Source organism: Mytilus edulis, unplaced genomic scaffold (assembly GCF_963676685.1).
Source record: "Mytilus edulis unplaced genomic scaffold, xbMytEdul2.2 SCAFFOLD_875, whole genome shotgun sequence".
In the NCBI taxonomy this organism is placed as follows: domain Eukaryota; kingdom Metazoa; phylum Mollusca; class Bivalvia; order Mytilida; family Mytilidae; genus Mytilus; species Mytilus edulis.
In genome coordinates, this window is record NW_027268965.1 from 13,505 (window position 1) to 30,443 (window position 16,939).

At 35.3% G+C, this 16,939-nt stretch overlaps 13 non-coding genes and 1 pseudogene across 13 annotated transcripts; all 14 read left to right on the plus strand.

The window, feature by feature from the left end:
* The first annotated feature begins 1,380 nt into the window (after window positions 1-1,380).
* On the plus strand, window positions 1,381-1,574 carry LOC139509178 (U2 spliceosomal RNA). Its single transcript, XR_011661608.1, has one exon. It is a non-coding gene; the product is annotated as a U2 spliceosomal RNA (small nuclear RNA).
* Window positions 1,575-2,567: 993 nt separating this feature from the next.
* Window positions 2,568-2,760, plus strand: LOC139509163 (U2 spliceosomal RNA). Its single transcript, XR_011661593.1, has one exon. It is a non-coding gene; the product is annotated as a U2 spliceosomal RNA (small nuclear RNA).
* Window positions 2,761-3,753: 993 nt separating this feature from the next.
* LOC139509164 (U2 spliceosomal RNA) lies at window positions 3,754-3,946 on the plus strand. The gene has a single exon (XR_011661595.1). It is a non-coding gene; the product is annotated as a U2 spliceosomal RNA (small nuclear RNA).
* A 993-nt stretch (window positions 3,947-4,939) lies between these two features.
* On the plus strand, window positions 4,940-5,132 carry LOC139509165 (U2 spliceosomal RNA). Its single transcript, XR_011661596.1, has one exon. It is a non-coding gene; the product is annotated as a U2 spliceosomal RNA (small nuclear RNA).
* Window positions 5,133-6,125: 993 nt separating this feature from the next.
* Window positions 6,126-6,318, plus strand: LOC139509166 (U2 spliceosomal RNA). Its single transcript, XR_011661597.1, has one exon. It is a non-coding gene; the product is annotated as a U2 spliceosomal RNA (small nuclear RNA).
* Window positions 6,319-7,311: 993 nt separating this feature from the next.
* On the plus strand, window positions 7,312-7,504 carry LOC139509168 (U2 spliceosomal RNA). The gene has a single exon (XR_011661599.1). It is a non-coding gene; the product is annotated as a U2 spliceosomal RNA (small nuclear RNA).
* Window positions 7,505-8,497: 993 nt separating this feature from the next.
* On the plus strand, window positions 8,498-8,690 carry LOC139509170 (U2 spliceosomal RNA). Its single transcript, XR_011661600.1, has one exon. It is a non-coding gene; the product is annotated as a U2 spliceosomal RNA (small nuclear RNA).
* A 993-nt stretch (window positions 8,691-9,683) lies between these two features.
* On the plus strand, window positions 9,684-9,876 carry LOC139509171 (U2 spliceosomal RNA). The gene has a single exon (XR_011661601.1). It is a non-coding gene; the product is annotated as a U2 spliceosomal RNA (small nuclear RNA).
* Window positions 9,877-10,869: 993 nt separating this feature from the next.
* LOC139509172 (U2 spliceosomal RNA) lies at window positions 10,870-11,062 on the plus strand. The gene has a single exon (XR_011661602.1). It is a non-coding gene; the product is annotated as a U2 spliceosomal RNA (small nuclear RNA).
* Window positions 11,063-12,055: 993 nt separating this feature from the next.
* Window positions 12,056-12,248, plus strand: LOC139509173 (U2 spliceosomal RNA). Its single transcript, XR_011661603.1, has one exon. It is a non-coding gene; the product is annotated as a U2 spliceosomal RNA (small nuclear RNA).
* Window positions 12,249-13,240: 992 nt separating this feature from the next.
* LOC139509174 (U2 spliceosomal RNA) lies at window positions 13,241-13,433 on the plus strand. The gene has a single exon (XR_011661604.1). It is a non-coding gene; the product is annotated as a U2 spliceosomal RNA (small nuclear RNA).
* A 992-nt stretch (window positions 13,434-14,425) lies between these two features.
* LOC139509175 (U2 spliceosomal RNA) lies at window positions 14,426-14,618 on the plus strand. Its single transcript, XR_011661606.1, has one exon. It is a non-coding gene; the product is annotated as a U2 spliceosomal RNA (small nuclear RNA).
* Window positions 14,619-15,611: 993 nt separating this feature from the next.
* Window positions 15,612-15,804, plus strand: LOC139509176 (U2 spliceosomal RNA). Its single transcript, XR_011661607.1, has one exon. It is a non-coding gene; the product is annotated as a U2 spliceosomal RNA (small nuclear RNA).
* A 993-nt stretch (window positions 15,805-16,797) lies between these two features.
* LOC139509177 (U2 spliceosomal RNA) lies at window positions 16,798-16,939 on the plus strand (annotated as a pseudogene; the record flags this gene model as incomplete).

A 16,939-nucleotide genomic window follows, 5' to 3' on the forward strand; every position in this document is an offset into this window, starting at 1 on the left:
ATTGAAAGTTTTGTGGCTTCCAGTGTGGTTAAAGCTAACTGCAGTTGAATCGTTTTTAGAACAGTATGGCAAAATAGTTAGTTGTTCACGTGAAACGGAGAAATCCGAAGGAATAACGTTTGCTAATGGGAACATTAAAGTTACATTGGAGATTTCAGAGAAGGATGTACAATCGTTACCATACCGTACTAGTATAGCAGGTAAAGACTGTCTACTTACCGTGGTGGGTAGGGCACCGTTATGCCTGAAGTGTAGAACCGTTGGACATATTCGTAAGAACTGTCCGTCAGGCAAACAGGCAACAGTTCCGTTGGAAGCAGTCTCGGTTCCGGAGACTCAAAACAGTGACATTAGTGATGATACACCGGTAGATATGCAGGTTACACAGGATACTTCCCCCGTTACAAAGGATACGACACAGGAGACCGTGGATACGTCACAAGAGACCGTGGATACCGAAAAGTCCTCGTCCGTTTCCAAGTTATGGTCCGATATCGCGACAGATCCGGACGATCTTTCTGGAGAAGTACAGTACAAAGTTGTTAGTGGTAAAAAGCGAAAAGTGACTGATGTTAAAAGGGAAACATACCAACTGTGTTTAATTAATAATGTAGAAGGGAAACCTAAACCGGCATTAGGTCGCGTAAGTGACCAGAATATGATAACCACGTATATAATCAGTGATAAGGAATTGCGGGATATAATTGGTAAAGAACCGGACAGACATAAGCATAAACAGTTAATATTAGACAGTTTACAGGCAGATTTTGATATTGTAGTAAACTCAAATTATTTCAATTATAAAGAAGTTGACGGTCTCATTTAAAGTTTAAAGTAACATGGAATTTGACATGTATTTATTACATGTAGAATTTAAAATAGTTCAGTTCAAAAATTTAAAGGTAAAAGTTATTGTCGTAGCACACATGACAATGCATTATGGACTTTAGTGGGTTGTGTGTGTACGATATTGATTTTGATGTTAAATGTAATCACTATGTATTGTGTATTTTGATTTTGTTAAAGGTAAACATTATAGGTAAAATTTAACGGACGATATTTATTTATAGTTAAATTTAAATATAATACTAGTTTACAATAGCTTGTTTTAATTATAAAGGTAAATTATTTAAAGGAAAGTTTATATCTAGATTTGTAAAAGGAATTTAAAAACACTTTGTTGTTTATTTATAAATTGGGGGGTTTTCAGTATCAAAATTGGGGTTTTTTGAAAATTAATTTTATAAATTTGTTTTCGGTAATTTGATTTATATCTAAAAGTAAATAATTTTCAGTAATTTTCGGATTTATTTATTATTGAGTTACAATCGGACTATCTGTGATATATGATTTTAACTATTGATTGTATTCAATATAAGTATCTATTATTAATAAAATGTTTGAAATATAAAAAAAAGTATCTGTTCTTATCAGCTTAATATCTGATACGTACCCCATGTGGGTACTTCGATATTAAACTGATTTTTGCAACTAGGTGAGATGTTAGGTGCTTGCACCGCTCTTGCCACGAGTTGGCCTGGTATTGCAGTACCTCCAGGATCGGCTCACTCCCCTATTTGGGGAGAAAATAAATTAAAATAGAAAAGTAGCTTTCCCTTCAATAGCCTGCGAAACAGCCCCAGTAAAATATTCTCTAATGCTTTTCACTGCTACATGTGTACTTTTTCTATATATCTTTCTTAGTATTCTTTTTAAGGAGTTTGTGTAAATTGTATAGTTTTACTCATTGTTGTAAATAATTTTACTTCTCGTGCATGTGAAATAAGTTGCATTTTATTTTATGTCTGTTCTCTAAAAAGTTATTTTCTTTCCTTGTAATGTAATATTTTTGTTGTCGCTTTCTTGTATTTATAACAGCACATGTCAGTGTAATAATGTATTCTCGTTCCTAAAAAGAAACTATGAATTTTTAGCGTTACGGAAAAACGCGGGGAAAAGAATTACGTCCCCTTCTACTGTTTCAATCATCGTTAATAGCGACGTCGCCTCAGAACGAGGGCAAACGATGGAAACTGCAGTCGGCCGGTAAGTTTTTTCCTCCTTCTAAAATTTATTTAAAAATAGCTGTACCGGTCAATTCCTTAAAAAAAAATAGAACAGATGAACTGTTTATATTTGTGTTAACTAAACGAGACAGTGAAAAGTCCGTGCAGATTGTGAAAAAGCGTTGAATTTATTTTGTGATTAAAGAAATTTCCTAGAAATTTCCTAGGCTTTAAAAACTGCGTTCGTCGGACCTAGGATGAATCAACATGATCATGTTATTTCGTTCGATTAAGATTAAATACGTATACGTATGATATACGTTTAAAAATGTATTCTCGCGACTTGCCGTATTTCACAAGCCGCTTTTTATTTTCACACCCGTTTTGTCATGCAGAAATCGTTTCATGCTGTCAGGTATTTGAAGCAAATCAAGATCTCGTGTTTCGTGTGCTTTTTGTATATAAATTTGCAAAAGTTGTGTAGCTTTGGTTAAAATTAAAACACCGTGTTTGAGTAAGAAATAGGATTTGTAGGCTTTGGAAACTCGGAGAGATTTGAGTATCGCTTCTCGGCCTTTTGGCTAAGATCAAAGTGTAGTATCTGTTCTTATCAGCTTAATATCTGATACGTACCCCATGTGGGTACTTCGATATTAAACTGATTTTTGCAACTAGGTGAGATGTTAGGTGCTTGCACCGCTCTTGCCACGAGTTGGCCTGGTATTGCAGTACCTCCAGGATCGGCTCACTCCCCTATTTGGGGAGAAAATAAATTAAAATAGAAAAGTAGCTTTCCCTTCAATAGCCTGCGAAACAGCCCCAGTAAAATATTCTCTAATGCTTTTCACTGCTACATGTGTACTTTTTCTATATATCTTTCTTAGTATTCTTTTTAAGGAGTTTGTGTAAATTGTATAGTTTTACTCATTGTTGTAAATAATTTTACTTCTCGTGCATGTGAAATAAGTTGCATTTTATTTTATGTCTGTTCTCTAAAAAGTTATTTTCTTTCCTTGTAATGTAATATTTTTGTTGTCGCTTTCTTGTATTTATAACAGCACATGTCAGTGTAATAATGTATTCTCGTTCCTAAAAAGAAACTATGAATTTTTAGCGTTACGGAAAAACGCGGGGAAAAGAATTACGTCCCCTTCTACTGTTTCAATCATCGTTAATAGCGACGTCGCCTCAGAACGAGGGCAAACGATGGAAACTGCAGTCGGCCGGTAAGTTTTTTCCTCCTTCTAAAATTTATTTAAAAATAGCTGTACCGGTCAATTCCTTAAAAAAAAATAGAACAGATGAACTGTTTATATTTGTGTTAACTAAACGAGACAGTGAAAAGTCCGTGCAGATTGTGAAAAAGCGTTGAATTTATTTTGTGATTAAAGAAATTTCCTAGAAATTTCCTAGGCTTTAAAAACTGCGTTCGTCGGACCTAGGATGAATCAACATGATCATGTTATTTCGTTCGATTAAGATTAAATACGTATACGTATGATATACGTTTAAAAATGTATTCTCGCGACTTGCCGTATTTCACAAGCCGCTTTTTATTTTCACACCCGTTTTGTCATGCAGAAATCGTTTCATGCTGTCAGGTATTTGAAGCAAATCAAGATCTCGTGTTTCGTGTGCTTTTTGTATATAAATTTGCAAAAGTTGTGTAGCTTTGGTTAAAATTAAAACACCGTGTTTGAGTAAGAAATAGGATTTGTAGGCTTTGGAAACTCGGAGAGATTTGAGTATCGCTTCTCGGCCTTTTGGCTAAGATCAAAGTGTAGTATCTGTTCTTATCAGCTTAATATCTGATACGTACCCCATGTGGGTACTTCGATATTAAACTGATTTTTGCAACTAGGTGAGATGTTAGGTGCTTGCACCGCTCTTGCCACGAGTTGGCCTGGTATTGCAGTACCTCCAGGATCGGCTCACTCCCCTATTTGGGGAGAAAATAAATTAAAATAGAAAAGTAGCTTTCCCTTCAATAGCCTGCGAAACAGCCCCAGTAAAATATTCTCTAATGCTTTTCACTGCTACATGTGTACTTTTTCTATATATCTTTCTTAGTATTCTTTTTAAGGAGTTTGTGTAAATTGTATAGTTTTACTCATTGTTGTAAATAATTTTACTTCTCGTGCATGTGAAATAAGTTGCATTTTATTTTATGTCTGTTCTCTAAAAAGTTATTTTCTTTCCTTGTAATGTAATATTTTTGTTGTCGCTTTCTTGTATTTATAACAGCACATGTCAGTGTAATAATGTATTCTCGTTCCTAAAAAGAAACTATGAATTTTTAGCGTTACGGAAAAACGCGGGGAAAAGAATTACGTCCCCTTCTACTGTTTCAATCATCGTTAATAGCGACGTCGCCTCAGAACGAGGGCAAACGATGGAAACTGCAGTCGGCCGGTAAGTTTTTTCCTCCTTCTAAAATTTATTTAAAAATAGCTGTACCGGTCAATTCCTTAAAAAAAAATAGAACAGATGAACTGTTTATATTTGTGTTAACTAAACGAGACAGTGAAAAGTCCGTGCAGATTGTGAAAAAGCGTTGAATTTATTTTGTGATTAAAGAAATTTCCTAGAAATTTCCTAGGCTTTAAAAACTGCGTTCGTCGGACCTAGGATGAATCAACATGATCATGTTATTTCGTTCGATTAAGATTAAATACGTATACGTATGATATACGTTTAAAAATGTATTCTCGCGACTTGCCGTATTTCACAAGCCGCTTTTTATTTTCACACCCGTTTTGTCATGCAGAAATCGTTTCATGCTGTCAGGTATTTGAAGCAAATCAAGATCTCGTGTTTCGTGTGCTTTTTGTATATAAATTTGCAAAAGTTGTGTAGCTTTGGTTAAAATTAAAACACCGTGTTTGAGTAAGAAATAGGATTTGTAGGCTTTGGAAACTCGGAGAGATTTGAGTATCGCTTCTCGGCCTTTTGGCTAAGATCAAAGTGTAGTATCTGTTCTTATCAGCTTAATATCTGATACGTACCCCATGTGGGTACTTCGATATTAAACTGATTTTTGCAACTAGGTGAGATGTTAGGTGCTTGCACCGCTCTTGCCACGAGTTGGCCTGGTATTGCAGTACCTCCAGGATCGGCTCACTCCCCTATTTGGGGAGAAAATAAATTAAAATAGAAAAGTAGCTTTCCCTTCAATAGCCTGCGAAACAGCCCCAGTAAAATATTCTCTAATGCTTTTCACTGCTACATGTGTACTTTTTCTATATATCTTTCTTAGTATTCTTTTTAAGGAGTTTGTGTAAATTGTATAGTTTTACTCATTGTTGTAAATAATTTTACTTCTCGTGCATGTGAAATAAGTTGCATTTTATTTTATGTCTGTTCTCTAAAAAGTTATTTTCTTTCCTTGTAATGTAATATTTTTGTTGTCGCTTTCTTGTATTTATAACAGCACATGTCAGTGTAATAATGTATTCTCGTTCCTAAAAAGAAACTATGAATTTTTAGCGTTACGGAAAAACGCGGGGAAAAGAATTACGTCCCCTTCTACTGTTTCAATCATCGTTAATAGCGACGTCGCCTCAGAACGAGGGCAAACGATGGAAACTGCAGTCGGCCGGTAAGTTTTTTCCTCCTTCTAAAATTTATTTAAAAATAGCTGTACCGGTCAATTCCTTAAAAAAAAATAGAACAGATGAACTGTTTATATTTGTGTTAACTAAACGAGACAGTGAAAAGTCCGTGCAGATTGTGAAAAAGCGTTGAATTTATTTTGTGATTAAAGAAATTTCCTAGAAATTTCCTAGGCTTTAAAAACTGCGTTCGTCGGACCTAGGATGAATCAACATGATCATGTTATTTCGTTCGATTAAGATTAAATACGTATACGTATGATATACGTTTAAAAATGTATTCTCGCGACTTGCCGTATTTCACAAGCCGCTTTTTATTTTCACACCCGTTTTGTCATGCAGAAATCGTTTCATGCTGTCAGGTATTTGAAGCAAATCAAGATCTCGTGTTTCGTGTGCTTTTTGTATATAAATTTGCAAAAGTTGTGTAGCTTTGGTTAAAATTAAAACACCGTGTTTGAGTAAGAAATAGGATTTGTAGGCTTTGGAAACTCGGAGAGATTTGAGTATCGCTTCTCGGCCTTTTGGCTAAGATCAAAGTGTAGTATCTGTTCTTATCAGCTTAATATCTGATACGTACCCCATGTGGGTACTTCGATATTAAACTGATTTTTGCAACTAGGTGAGATGTTAGGTGCTTGCACCGCTCTTGCCACGAGTTGGCCTGGTATTGCAGTACCTCCAGGATCGGCTCACTCCCCTATTTGGGGAGAAAATAAATTAAAATAGAAAAGTAGCTTTCCCTTCAATAGCCTGCGAAACAGCCCCAGTAAAATATTCTCTAATGCTTTTCACTGCTACATGTGTACTTTTTCTATATATCTTTCTTAGTATTCTTTTTAAGGAGTTTGTGTAAATTGTATAGTTTTACTCATTGTTGTAAATAATTTTACTTCTCGTGCATGTGAAATAAGTTGCATTTTATTTTATGTCTGTTCTCTAAAAAGTTATTTTCTTTCCTTGTAATGTAATATTTTTGTTGTCGCTTTCTTGTATTTATAACAGCACATGTCAGTGTAATAATGTATTCTCGTTCCTAAAAAGAAACTATGAATTTTTAGCGTTACGGAAAAACGCGGGGAAAAGAATTACGTCCCCTTCTACTGTTTCAATCATCGTTAATAGCGACGTCGCCTCAGAACGAGGGCAAACGATGGAAACTGCAGTCGGCCGGTAAGTTTTTTCCTCCTTCTAAAATTTATTTAAAAATAGCTGTACCGGTCAATTCCTTAAAAAAAAATAGAACAGATGAACTGTTTATATTTGTGTTAACTAAACGAGACAGTGAAAAGTCCGTGCAGATTGTGAAAAAGCGTTGAATTTATTTTGTGATTAAAGAAATTTCCTAGAAATTTCCTAGGCTTTAAAAACTGCGTTCGTCGGACCTAGGATGAATCAACATGATCATGTTATTTCGTTCGATTAAGATTAAATACGTATACGTATGATATACGTTTAAAAATGTATTCTCGCGACTTGCCGTATTTCACAAGCCGCTTTTTATTTTCACACCCGTTTTGTCATGCAGAAATCGTTTCATGCTGTCAGGTATTTGAAGCAAATCAAGATCTCGTGTTTCGTGTGCTTTTTGTATATAAATTTGCAAAAGTTGTGTAGCTTTGGTTAAAATTAAAACACCGTGTTTGAGTAAGAAATAGGATTTGTAGGCTTTGGAAACTCGGAGAGATTTGAGTATCGCTTCTCGGCCTTTTGGCTAAGATCAAAGTGTAGTATCTGTTCTTATCAGCTTAATATCTGATACGTACCCCATGTGGGTACTTCGATATTAAACTGATTTTTGCAACTAGGTGAGATGTTAGGTGCTTGCACCGCTCTTGCCACGAGTTGGCCTGGTATTGCAGTACCTCCAGGATCGGCTCACTCCCCTATTTGGGGAGAAAATAAATTAAAATAGAAAAGTAGCTTTCCCTTCAATAGCCTGCGAAACAGCCCCAGTAAAATATTCTCTAATGCTTTTCACTGCTACATGTGTACTTTTTCTATATATCTTTCTTAGTATTCTTTTTAAGGAGTTTGTGTAAATTGTATAGTTTTACTCATTGTTGTAAATAATTTTACTTCTCGTGCATGTGAAATAAGTTGCATTTTATTTTATGTCTGTTCTCTAAAAAGTTATTTTCTTTCCTTGTAATGTAATATTTTTGTTGTCGCTTTCTTGTATTTATAACAGCACATGTCAGTGTAATAATGTATTCTCGTTCCTAAAAAGAAACTATGAATTTTTAGCGTTACGGAAAAACGCGGGGAAAAGAATTACGTCCCCTTCTACTGTTTCAATCATCGTTAATAGCGACGTCGCCTCAGAACGAGGGCAAACGATGGAAACTGCAGTCGGCCGGTAAGTTTTTTCCTCCTTCTAAAATTTATTTAAAAATAGCTGTACCGGTCAATTCCTTAAAAAAAAATAGAACAGATGAACTGTTTATATTTGTGTTAACTAAACGAGACAGTGAAAAGTCCGTGCAGATTGTGAAAAAGCGTTGAATTTATTTTGTGATTAAAGAAATTTCCTAGAAATTTCCTAGGCTTTAAAAACTGCGTTCGTCGGACCTAGGATGAATCAACATGATCATGTTATTTCGTTCGATTAAGATTAAATACGTATACGTATGATATACGTTTAAAAATGTATTCTCGCGACTTGCCGTATTTCACAAGCCGCTTTTTATTTTCACACCCGTTTTGTCATGCAGAAATCGTTTCATGCTGTCAGGTATTTGAAGCAAATCAAGATCTCGTGTTTCGTGTGCTTTTTGTATATAAATTTGCAAAAGTTGTGTAGCTTTGGTTAAAATTAAAACACCGTGTTTGAGTAAGAAATAGGATTTGTAGGCTTTGGAAACTCGGAGAGATTTGAGTATCGCTTCTCGGCCTTTTGGCTAAGATCAAAGTGTAGTATCTGTTCTTATCAGCTTAATATCTGATACGTACCCCATGTGGGTACTTCGATATTAAACTGATTTTTGCAACTAGGTGAGATGTTAGGTGCTTGCACCGCTCTTGCCACGAGTTGGCCTGGTATTGCAGTACCTCCAGGATCGGCTCACTCCCCTATTTGGGGAGAAAATAAATTAAAATAGAAAAGTAGCTTTCCCTTCAATAGCCTGCGAAACAGCCCCAGTAAAATATTCTCTAATGCTTTTCACTGCTACATGTGTACTTTTTCTATATATCTTTCTTAGTATTCTTTTTAAGGAGTTTGTGTAAATTGTATAGTTTTACTCATTGTTGTAAATAATTTTACTTCTCGTGCATGTGAAATAAGTTGCATTTTATTTTATGTCTGTTCTCTAAAAAGTTATTTTCTTTCCTTGTAATGTAATATTTTTGTTGTCGCTTTCTTGTATTTATAACAGCACATGTCAGTGTAATAATGTATTCTCGTTCCTAAAAAGAAACTATGAATTTTTAGCGTTACGGAAAAACGCGGGGAAAAGAATTACGTCCCCTTCTACTGTTTCAATCATCGTTAATAGCGACGTCGCCTCAGAACGAGGGCAAACGATGGAAACTGCAGTCGGCCGGTAAGTTTTTTCCTCCTTCTAAAATTTATTTAAAAATAGCTGTACCGGTCAATTCCTTAAAAAAAAATAGAACAGATGAACTGTTTATATTTGTGTTAACTAAACGAGACAGTGAAAAGTCCGTGCAGATTGTGAAAAAGCGTTGAATTTATTTTGTGATTAAAGAAATTTCCTAGAAATTTCCTAGGCTTTAAAAACTGCGTTCGTCGGACCTAGGATGAATCAACATGATCATGTTATTTCGTTCGATTAAGATTAAATACGTATACGTATGATATACGTTTAAAAATGTATTCTCGCGACTTGCCGTATTTCACAAGCCGCTTTTTATTTTCACACCCGTTTTGTCATGCAGAAATCGTTTCATGCTGTCAGGTATTTGAAGCAAATCAAGATCTCGTGTTTCGTGTGCTTTTTGTATATAAATTTGCAAAAGTTGTGTAGCTTTGGTTAAAATTAAAACACCGTGTTTGAGTAAGAAATAGGATTTGTAGGCTTTGGAAACTCGGAGAGATTTGAGTATCGCTTCTCGGCCTTTTGGCTAAGATCAAAGTGTAGTATCTGTTCTTATCAGCTTAATATCTGATACGTACCCCATGTGGGTACTTCGATATTAAACTGATTTTTGCAACTAGGTGAGATGTTAGGTGCTTGCACCGCTCTTGCCACGAGTTGGCCTGGTATTGCAGTACCTCCAGGATCGGCTCACTCCCCTATTTGGGGAGAAAATAAATTAAAATAGAAAAGTAGCTTTCCCTTCAATAGCCTGCGAAACAGCCCCAGTAAAATATTCTCTAATGCTTTTCACTGCTACATGTGTACTTTTTCTATATATCTTTCTTAGTATTCTTTTTAAGGAGTTTGTGTAAATTGTATAGTTTTACTCATTGTTGTAAATAATTTTACTTCTCGTGCATGTGAAATAAGTTGCATTTTATTTTATGTCTGTTCTCTAAAAAGTTATTTTCTTTCCTTGTAATGTAATATTTTTGTTGTCGCTTTCTTGTATTTATAACAGCACATGTCAGTGTAATAATGTATTCTCGTTCCTAAAAAGAAACTATGAATTTTTAGCGTTACGGAAAAACGCGGGGAAAAGAATTACGTCCCCTTCTACTGTTTCAATCATCGTTAATAGCGACGTCGCCTCAGAACGAGGGCAAACGATGGAAACTGCAGTCGGCCGGTAAGTTTTTTCCTCCTTCTAAAATTTATTTAAAAATAGCTGTACCGGTCAATTCCTTAAAAAAAAATAGAACAGATGAACTGTTTATATTTGTGTTAACTAAACGAGACAGTGAAAAGTCCGTGCAGATTGTGAAAAAGCGTTGAATTTATTTTGTGATTAAAGAAATTTCCTAGAAATTTCCTAGGCTTTAAAAACTGCGTTCGTCGGACCTAGGATGAATCAACATGATCATGTTATTTCGTTCGATTAAGATTAAATACGTATACGTATGATATACGTTTAAAAATGTATTCTCGCGACTTGCCGTATTTCACAAGCCGCTTTTTATTTTCACACCCGTTTTGTCATGCAGAAATCGTTTCATGCTGTCAGGTATTTGAAGCAAATCAAGATCTCGTGTTTCGTGTGCTTTTTGTATATAAATTTGCAAAAGTTGTGTAGCTTTGGTTAAAATTAAAACACCGTGTTTGAGTAAGAAATAGGATTTGTAGGCTTTGGAAACTCGGAGAGATTTGAGTATCGCTTCTCGGCCTTTTGGCTAAGATCAAAGTGTAGTATCTGTTCTTATCAGCTTAATATCTGATACGTACCCCATGTGGGTACTTCGATATTAAACTGATTTTTGCAACTAGGTGAGATGTTAGGTGCTTGCACCGCTCTTGCCACGAGTTGGCCTGGTATTGCAGTACCTCCAGGATCGGCTCACTCCCCTATTTGGGGAGAAAATAAATTAAAATAGAAAAGTAGCTTTCCCTTCAATAGCCTGCGAAACAGCCCCAGTAAAATATTCTCTAATGCTTTTCACTGCTACATGTGTACTTTTTCTATATATCTTTCTTAGTATTCTTTTTAAGGAGTTTGTGTAAATTGTATAGTTTTACTCATTGTTGTAAATAATTTTACTTCTCGTGCATGTGAAATAAGTTGCATTTTATTTTATGTCTGTTCTCTAAAAAGTTATTTTCTTTCCTTGTAATGTAATATTTTTGTTGTCGCTTTCTTGTATTTATAACAGCACATGTCAGTGTAATAATGTATTCTCGTTCCTAAAAAGAAACTATGAATTTTTAGCGTTACGGAAAAACGCGGGGAAAAGAATTACGTCCCCTTCTACTGTTTCAATCATCGTTAATAGCGACGTCGCCTCAGAACGAGGGCAAACGATGGAAACTGCAGTCGGCCGGTAAGTTTTTTCCTCCTTCTAAAATTTATTTAAAAATAGCTGTACCGGTCAATTCCTTAAAAAAAAATAGAACAGATGAACTGTTTATATTTGTGTTAACTAAACGAGACAGTGAAAAGTCCGTGCAGATTGTGAAAAAGCGTTGAATTTATTTTGTGATTAAAGAAATTTCCTAGAAATTTCCTAGGCTTTAAAAACTGCGTTCGTCGGACCTAGGATGAATCAACATGATCATGTTATTTCGTTCGATTAAGATTAAATACGTATACGTATGATATACGTTTAAAAATGTATTCTCGCGACTTGCCGTATTTCACAAGCCGCTTTTTATTTTCACACCCGTTTTGTCATGCAGAAATCGTTTCATGCTGTCAGGTATTTGAAGCAAATCAAGATCTCGTGTTTCGTGTGCTTTTTGTATATAAATTTGCAAAAGTTGTGTAGCTTTGGTTAAAATTAAAACACCGTGTTTGAGTAAGAAATAGGATTTGTAGGCTTTGGAAACTCGGAGAGATTTGAGTATCGCTTCTCGGCCTTTTGGCTAAGATCAAAGTGTAGTATCTGTTCTTATCAGCTTAATATCTGATACGTACCCCATGTGGGTACTTCGATATTAAACTGATTTTTGCAACTAGGTGAGATGTTAGGTGCTTGCACCGCTCTTGCCACGAGTTGGCCTGGTATTGCAGTACCTCCAGGATCGGCTCACTCCCCTATTTGGGGAGAAAATAAATTAAAATAGAAAAGTAGCTTTCCCTTCAATAGCCTGCGAAACAGCCCCAGTAAAATATTCTCTAATGCTTTTCACTGCTACATGTGTACTTTTTCTATATATCTTTCTTAGTATTCTTTTTAAGGAGTTTGTGTAAATTGTATAGTTTTACTCATTGTTGTAAATAATTTTACTTCTCGTGCATGTGAAATAAGTTGCATTTTATTTTATGTCTGTTCTCTAAAAAGTTATTTTCTTTCCTTGTAATGTAATATTTTTGTTGTCGCTTTCTTGTATTTATAACAGCACATGTCAGTGTAATAATGTATTCTCGTTCCTAAAAAGAAACTATGAATTTTTAGCGTTACGGAAAAACGCGGGGAAAAGAATTACGTCCCCTTCTACTGTTTCAATCATCGTTAATAGCGACGTCGCCTCAGAACGAGGGCAAACGATGGAAACTGCAGTCGGCCGGTAAGTTTTTTCCTCCTTCTAAAATTTATTTAAAAATAGCTGTACCGGTCAATTCCTTAAAAAAAAATAGAACAGATGAACTGTTTATATTTGTGTTAACTAAACGAGACAGTGAAAAGTCCGTGCAGATTGTGAAAAAGCGTTGAATTTATTTTGTGATTAAAGAAATTTCCTAGAAATTTCCTAGGCTTTAAAAACTGCGTTCGTCGGACCTAGGATGAATCAACATGATCATGTTATTTCGTTCGATTAAGATTAAATACGTATACGTATGATATACGTTTAAAAATGTATTCTCGCGACTTGCCGTATTTCACAAGCCGCTTTTTATTTTCACACCCGTTTTGTCATGCAGAAATCGTTTCATGCTGTCAGGTATTTGAAGCAAATCAAGATCTCGTGTTTCGTGTGCTTTTTGTATATAAATTTGCAAAAGTTGTGTAGCTTTGGTTAAAATTAAAACACCGTGTTTGAGTAAGAATAGGATTTGTAGGCTTTGGAAACTCGGAGAGATTTGAGTATCGCTTCTCGGCCTTTTGGCTAAGATCAAAGTGTAGTATCTGTTCTTATCAGCTTAATATCTGATACGTACCCCATGTGGGTACTTCGATATTAAACTGATTTTTGCAACTAGGTGAGATGTTAGGTGCTTGCACCGCTCTTGCCACGAGTTGGCCTGGTATTGCAGTACCTCCAGGATCGGCTCACTCCCCTATTTGGGGAGAAAATAAATTAAAATAGAAAAGTAGCTTTCCCTTCAATAGCCTGCGAAACAGCCCCAGTAAAATATTCTCTAATGCTTTTCACTGCTACATGTGTACTTTTTCTATATATCTTTCTTAGTATTCTTTTTAAGGAGTTTGTGTAAATTGTATAGTTTTACTCATTGTTGTAAATAATTTTACTTCTCGTGCATGTGAAATAAGTTGCATTTTATTTTATGTCTGTTCTCTAAAAAGTTATTTTCTTTCCTTGTAATGTAATATTTTTGTTGTCGCTTTCTTGTATTTATAACAGCACATGTCAGTGTAATAATGTATTCTCGTTCCTAAAAAGAAACTATGAATTTTTAGCGTTACGGAAAAACGCGGGGAAAAGAATTACGTCCCCTTCTACTGTTTCAATCATCGTTAATAGCGACGTCGCCTCAGAACGAGGGCAAACGATGGAAACTGCAGTCGGCCGGTAAGTTTTTTCCTCCTTCTAAAATTTATTTAAAAATAGCTGTACCGGTCAATTCCTTAAAAAAAAATAGAACAGATGAACTGTTTATATTTGTGTTAACTAAACGAGACAGTGAAAAGTCCGTGCAGATTGTGAAAAAGCGTTGAATTTATTTTGTGATTAAAGAAATTTCCTAGAAATTTCCTAGGCTTTAAAAACTGCGTTCGTCGGACCTAGGATGAATCAACATGATCATGTTATTTCGTTCGATTAAGATTAAATACGTATACGTATGATATACGTTTAAAAATGTATTCTCGCGACTTGCCGTATTTCACAAGCCGCTTTTTATTTTCACACCCGTTTTGTCATGCAGAAATCGTTTCATGCTGTCAGGTATTTGAAGCAAATCAAGATCTCGTGTTTCGTGTGCTTTTTGTATATAAATTTGCAAAAGTTGTGTAGCTTTGGTTAAATTAAAACACCGTGTTTGAGTAAGAAATAGGATTTGTAGGCTTTGGAAACTCGGAGAGATTTGAGTATCGCTTCTCGGCCTTTTGGCTAAGATCAAAGTGTAGTATCTGTTCTTATCAGCTTAATATCTGATACGTACCCCATGTGGGTACTTCGATATTAAACTGATTTTTGCAACTAGGTGAGATGTTAGGTGCTTGCACCGCTCTTGCCACGAGTTGGCCTGGTATTGCAGTACCTCCAGGATCGGCTCACTCCCCTATTTGGGGAGAAAATAAATTAAAATAGAAAAGTAGCTTTCCCTTCAATAGCCTGCGAAACAGCCCCAGTAAAATATTCTCTAATGCTTTTCACTGCTACATGTGTACTTTTTCTATATATCTTTCTTAGTATTCTTTTTAAGGAGTTTGTGTAAATTGTATAGTTTTACTCATTGTTGTAAATAATTTTACTTCTCGTGCATGTGAAATAAGTTGCATTTTATTTTATGTCTGTTCTCTAAAAAGTTATTTTCTTTCCTTGTAATGTAATATTTTTGTTGTCGCTTTCTTGTATTTATAACAGCACATGTCAGTGTAATAATGTATTCTCGTTCCTAAAAAGAAACTATGAATTTTTAGCGTTACGGAAAAACGCGGGGAAAAGAATTACGTCCCCTTCTACTGTTTCAATCATCGTTAATAGCGACGTCGCCTCAGAACGAGGGCAAACGATGGAAACTGCAGTCGGCCGGTAAGTTTTTTCCTCCTTCTAAAATTTATTTAAAAATAGCTGTACCGGTCAATTCCTTAAAAAAAAATAGAACAGATGAACTGTTTATATTTGTGTTAACTAAACGAGACAGTGAAAAGTCCGTGCAGATTGTGAAAAAGCGTTGAATTTATTTTGTGATTAAAGAAATTTCCTAGAAATTTCCTAGGCTTTAAAAACTGCGTTCGTCGGACCTAGGATGAATCAACATGATCATGTTATTTCGTTCGATTAAGATTAAATACGTATACGTATGATATACGTTTAAAAATGTATTCTCGCGACTTGCCGTATTTCACAAGCCGCTTTTTATTTTCACACCCGTTTTGTCATGCAGAAATCGTTTCATGCTGTCAGGTATTTGAAGCAAATCAAGATCTCGTGTTTCGTGTGCTTTTTGTATATAAATTTGCAAAAGTTGTGTAGCTTTGGTTAAAATTAAAACACCGTGTTTGAGTAAGAAATAGGATTTGTAGGCTTTGGAAACTCGGAGAGATTTGAGTATCGCTTCTCGGCCTTTTGGCTAAGATCAAAGTGTAGTATCTGTTCTTATCAGCTTAATATCTGATACGTACCCCATGTGGGTACTTCGATATTAAACTGATTTTTGCAACTAGGTGAGATGTTAGGTGCTTGCACCGCTCTTGCCACGAGTTGGCCTGGTATTGCAGTACCTCCAGGATCGGCTCACTCCCCTATTTGGGGAGAAAATAAATTAAAATAGAAAAGTAGCTTTCCCTTCAATAGCCTGCGAAACAGCCCCAGTAAAATATTCTCTAATGCTTTTCACTGCTACATGTGTACTTTTTCTATATATCTTTCTTAGTATTCTTTTTAAGGAGTTTGTGTAAATTGTATAGTTTTACTCATTGTTGTAAATAATTTTACTTCTCGTGCATGTGAAATAAGTTGCATTTTATTTTATGTCTGTTCTCTAAAAAGTTATTTTCTTTCCTTGTAATGTAATATTTTTGTTGTCGCTTTCTTGTATTTATAACAGCACATGTCAGTGTAATAATGTATTCTCGTTCCTAAAAAGAAACTATGAATTTTTAGCGTTACGGAAAAACGCGGGGAAAAGAATTACGTCCCCTTCTACTGTTTCAATCATCGTTAATAGCGACGTCGCCTCAGAACGAGGGCAAACGATGGAAACTGCAGTCGGCCGGTAAGTTTTTTCCTCCTTCTAAAATTTATTTAAAAATAGCTGTACCGGTCAATTCCTTAAAAAAAAATAGAACAGATGAACTGTTTATATTTGTGTTAACTAAACGAGACAGTGAAAAGTCCGTGCAGATTGTGAAAAAGCGTTGAATTTATTTTGTGATTAAAGAAATTTCCTAGAAATTTCCTAGGCTTTAAAAACTGCGTTCGTCGGACCTAGGATGAATCAACATGATCATGTTATTTCGTTCGATTAAGATTAAATACGTATACGTATGATATACGTTTAAAAATGTATTCTCGCGACTTGCCGTATTTCACAAGCCGCTTTTTATTTTCACACCCGTTTTGTCATGCAGAAATCGTTTCATGCTGTCAGGTATTTGAAGCAAATCAAGATCTCGTGTTTCGTGTGCTTTTTGTATATAAATTTGCAAAAGTTGTGTAGCTTTGGTTAAAATTAAAACACCGTGTTTGAGTAAGAAATAGGATTTGTAGGCTTTGGAAACTCGGAGAGATTTGAGTATCGCTTCTCGGCCTTTTGGCTAAGATCAAAGTGTAGTATCTGTTCTTATCAGCTTAATATCTGATACGTACCCCATGTGGGTACTTCGATATTAAACTGATTTTTGCAACTAGGTGAGATGTTAGGTGCTTGCACCGCTCT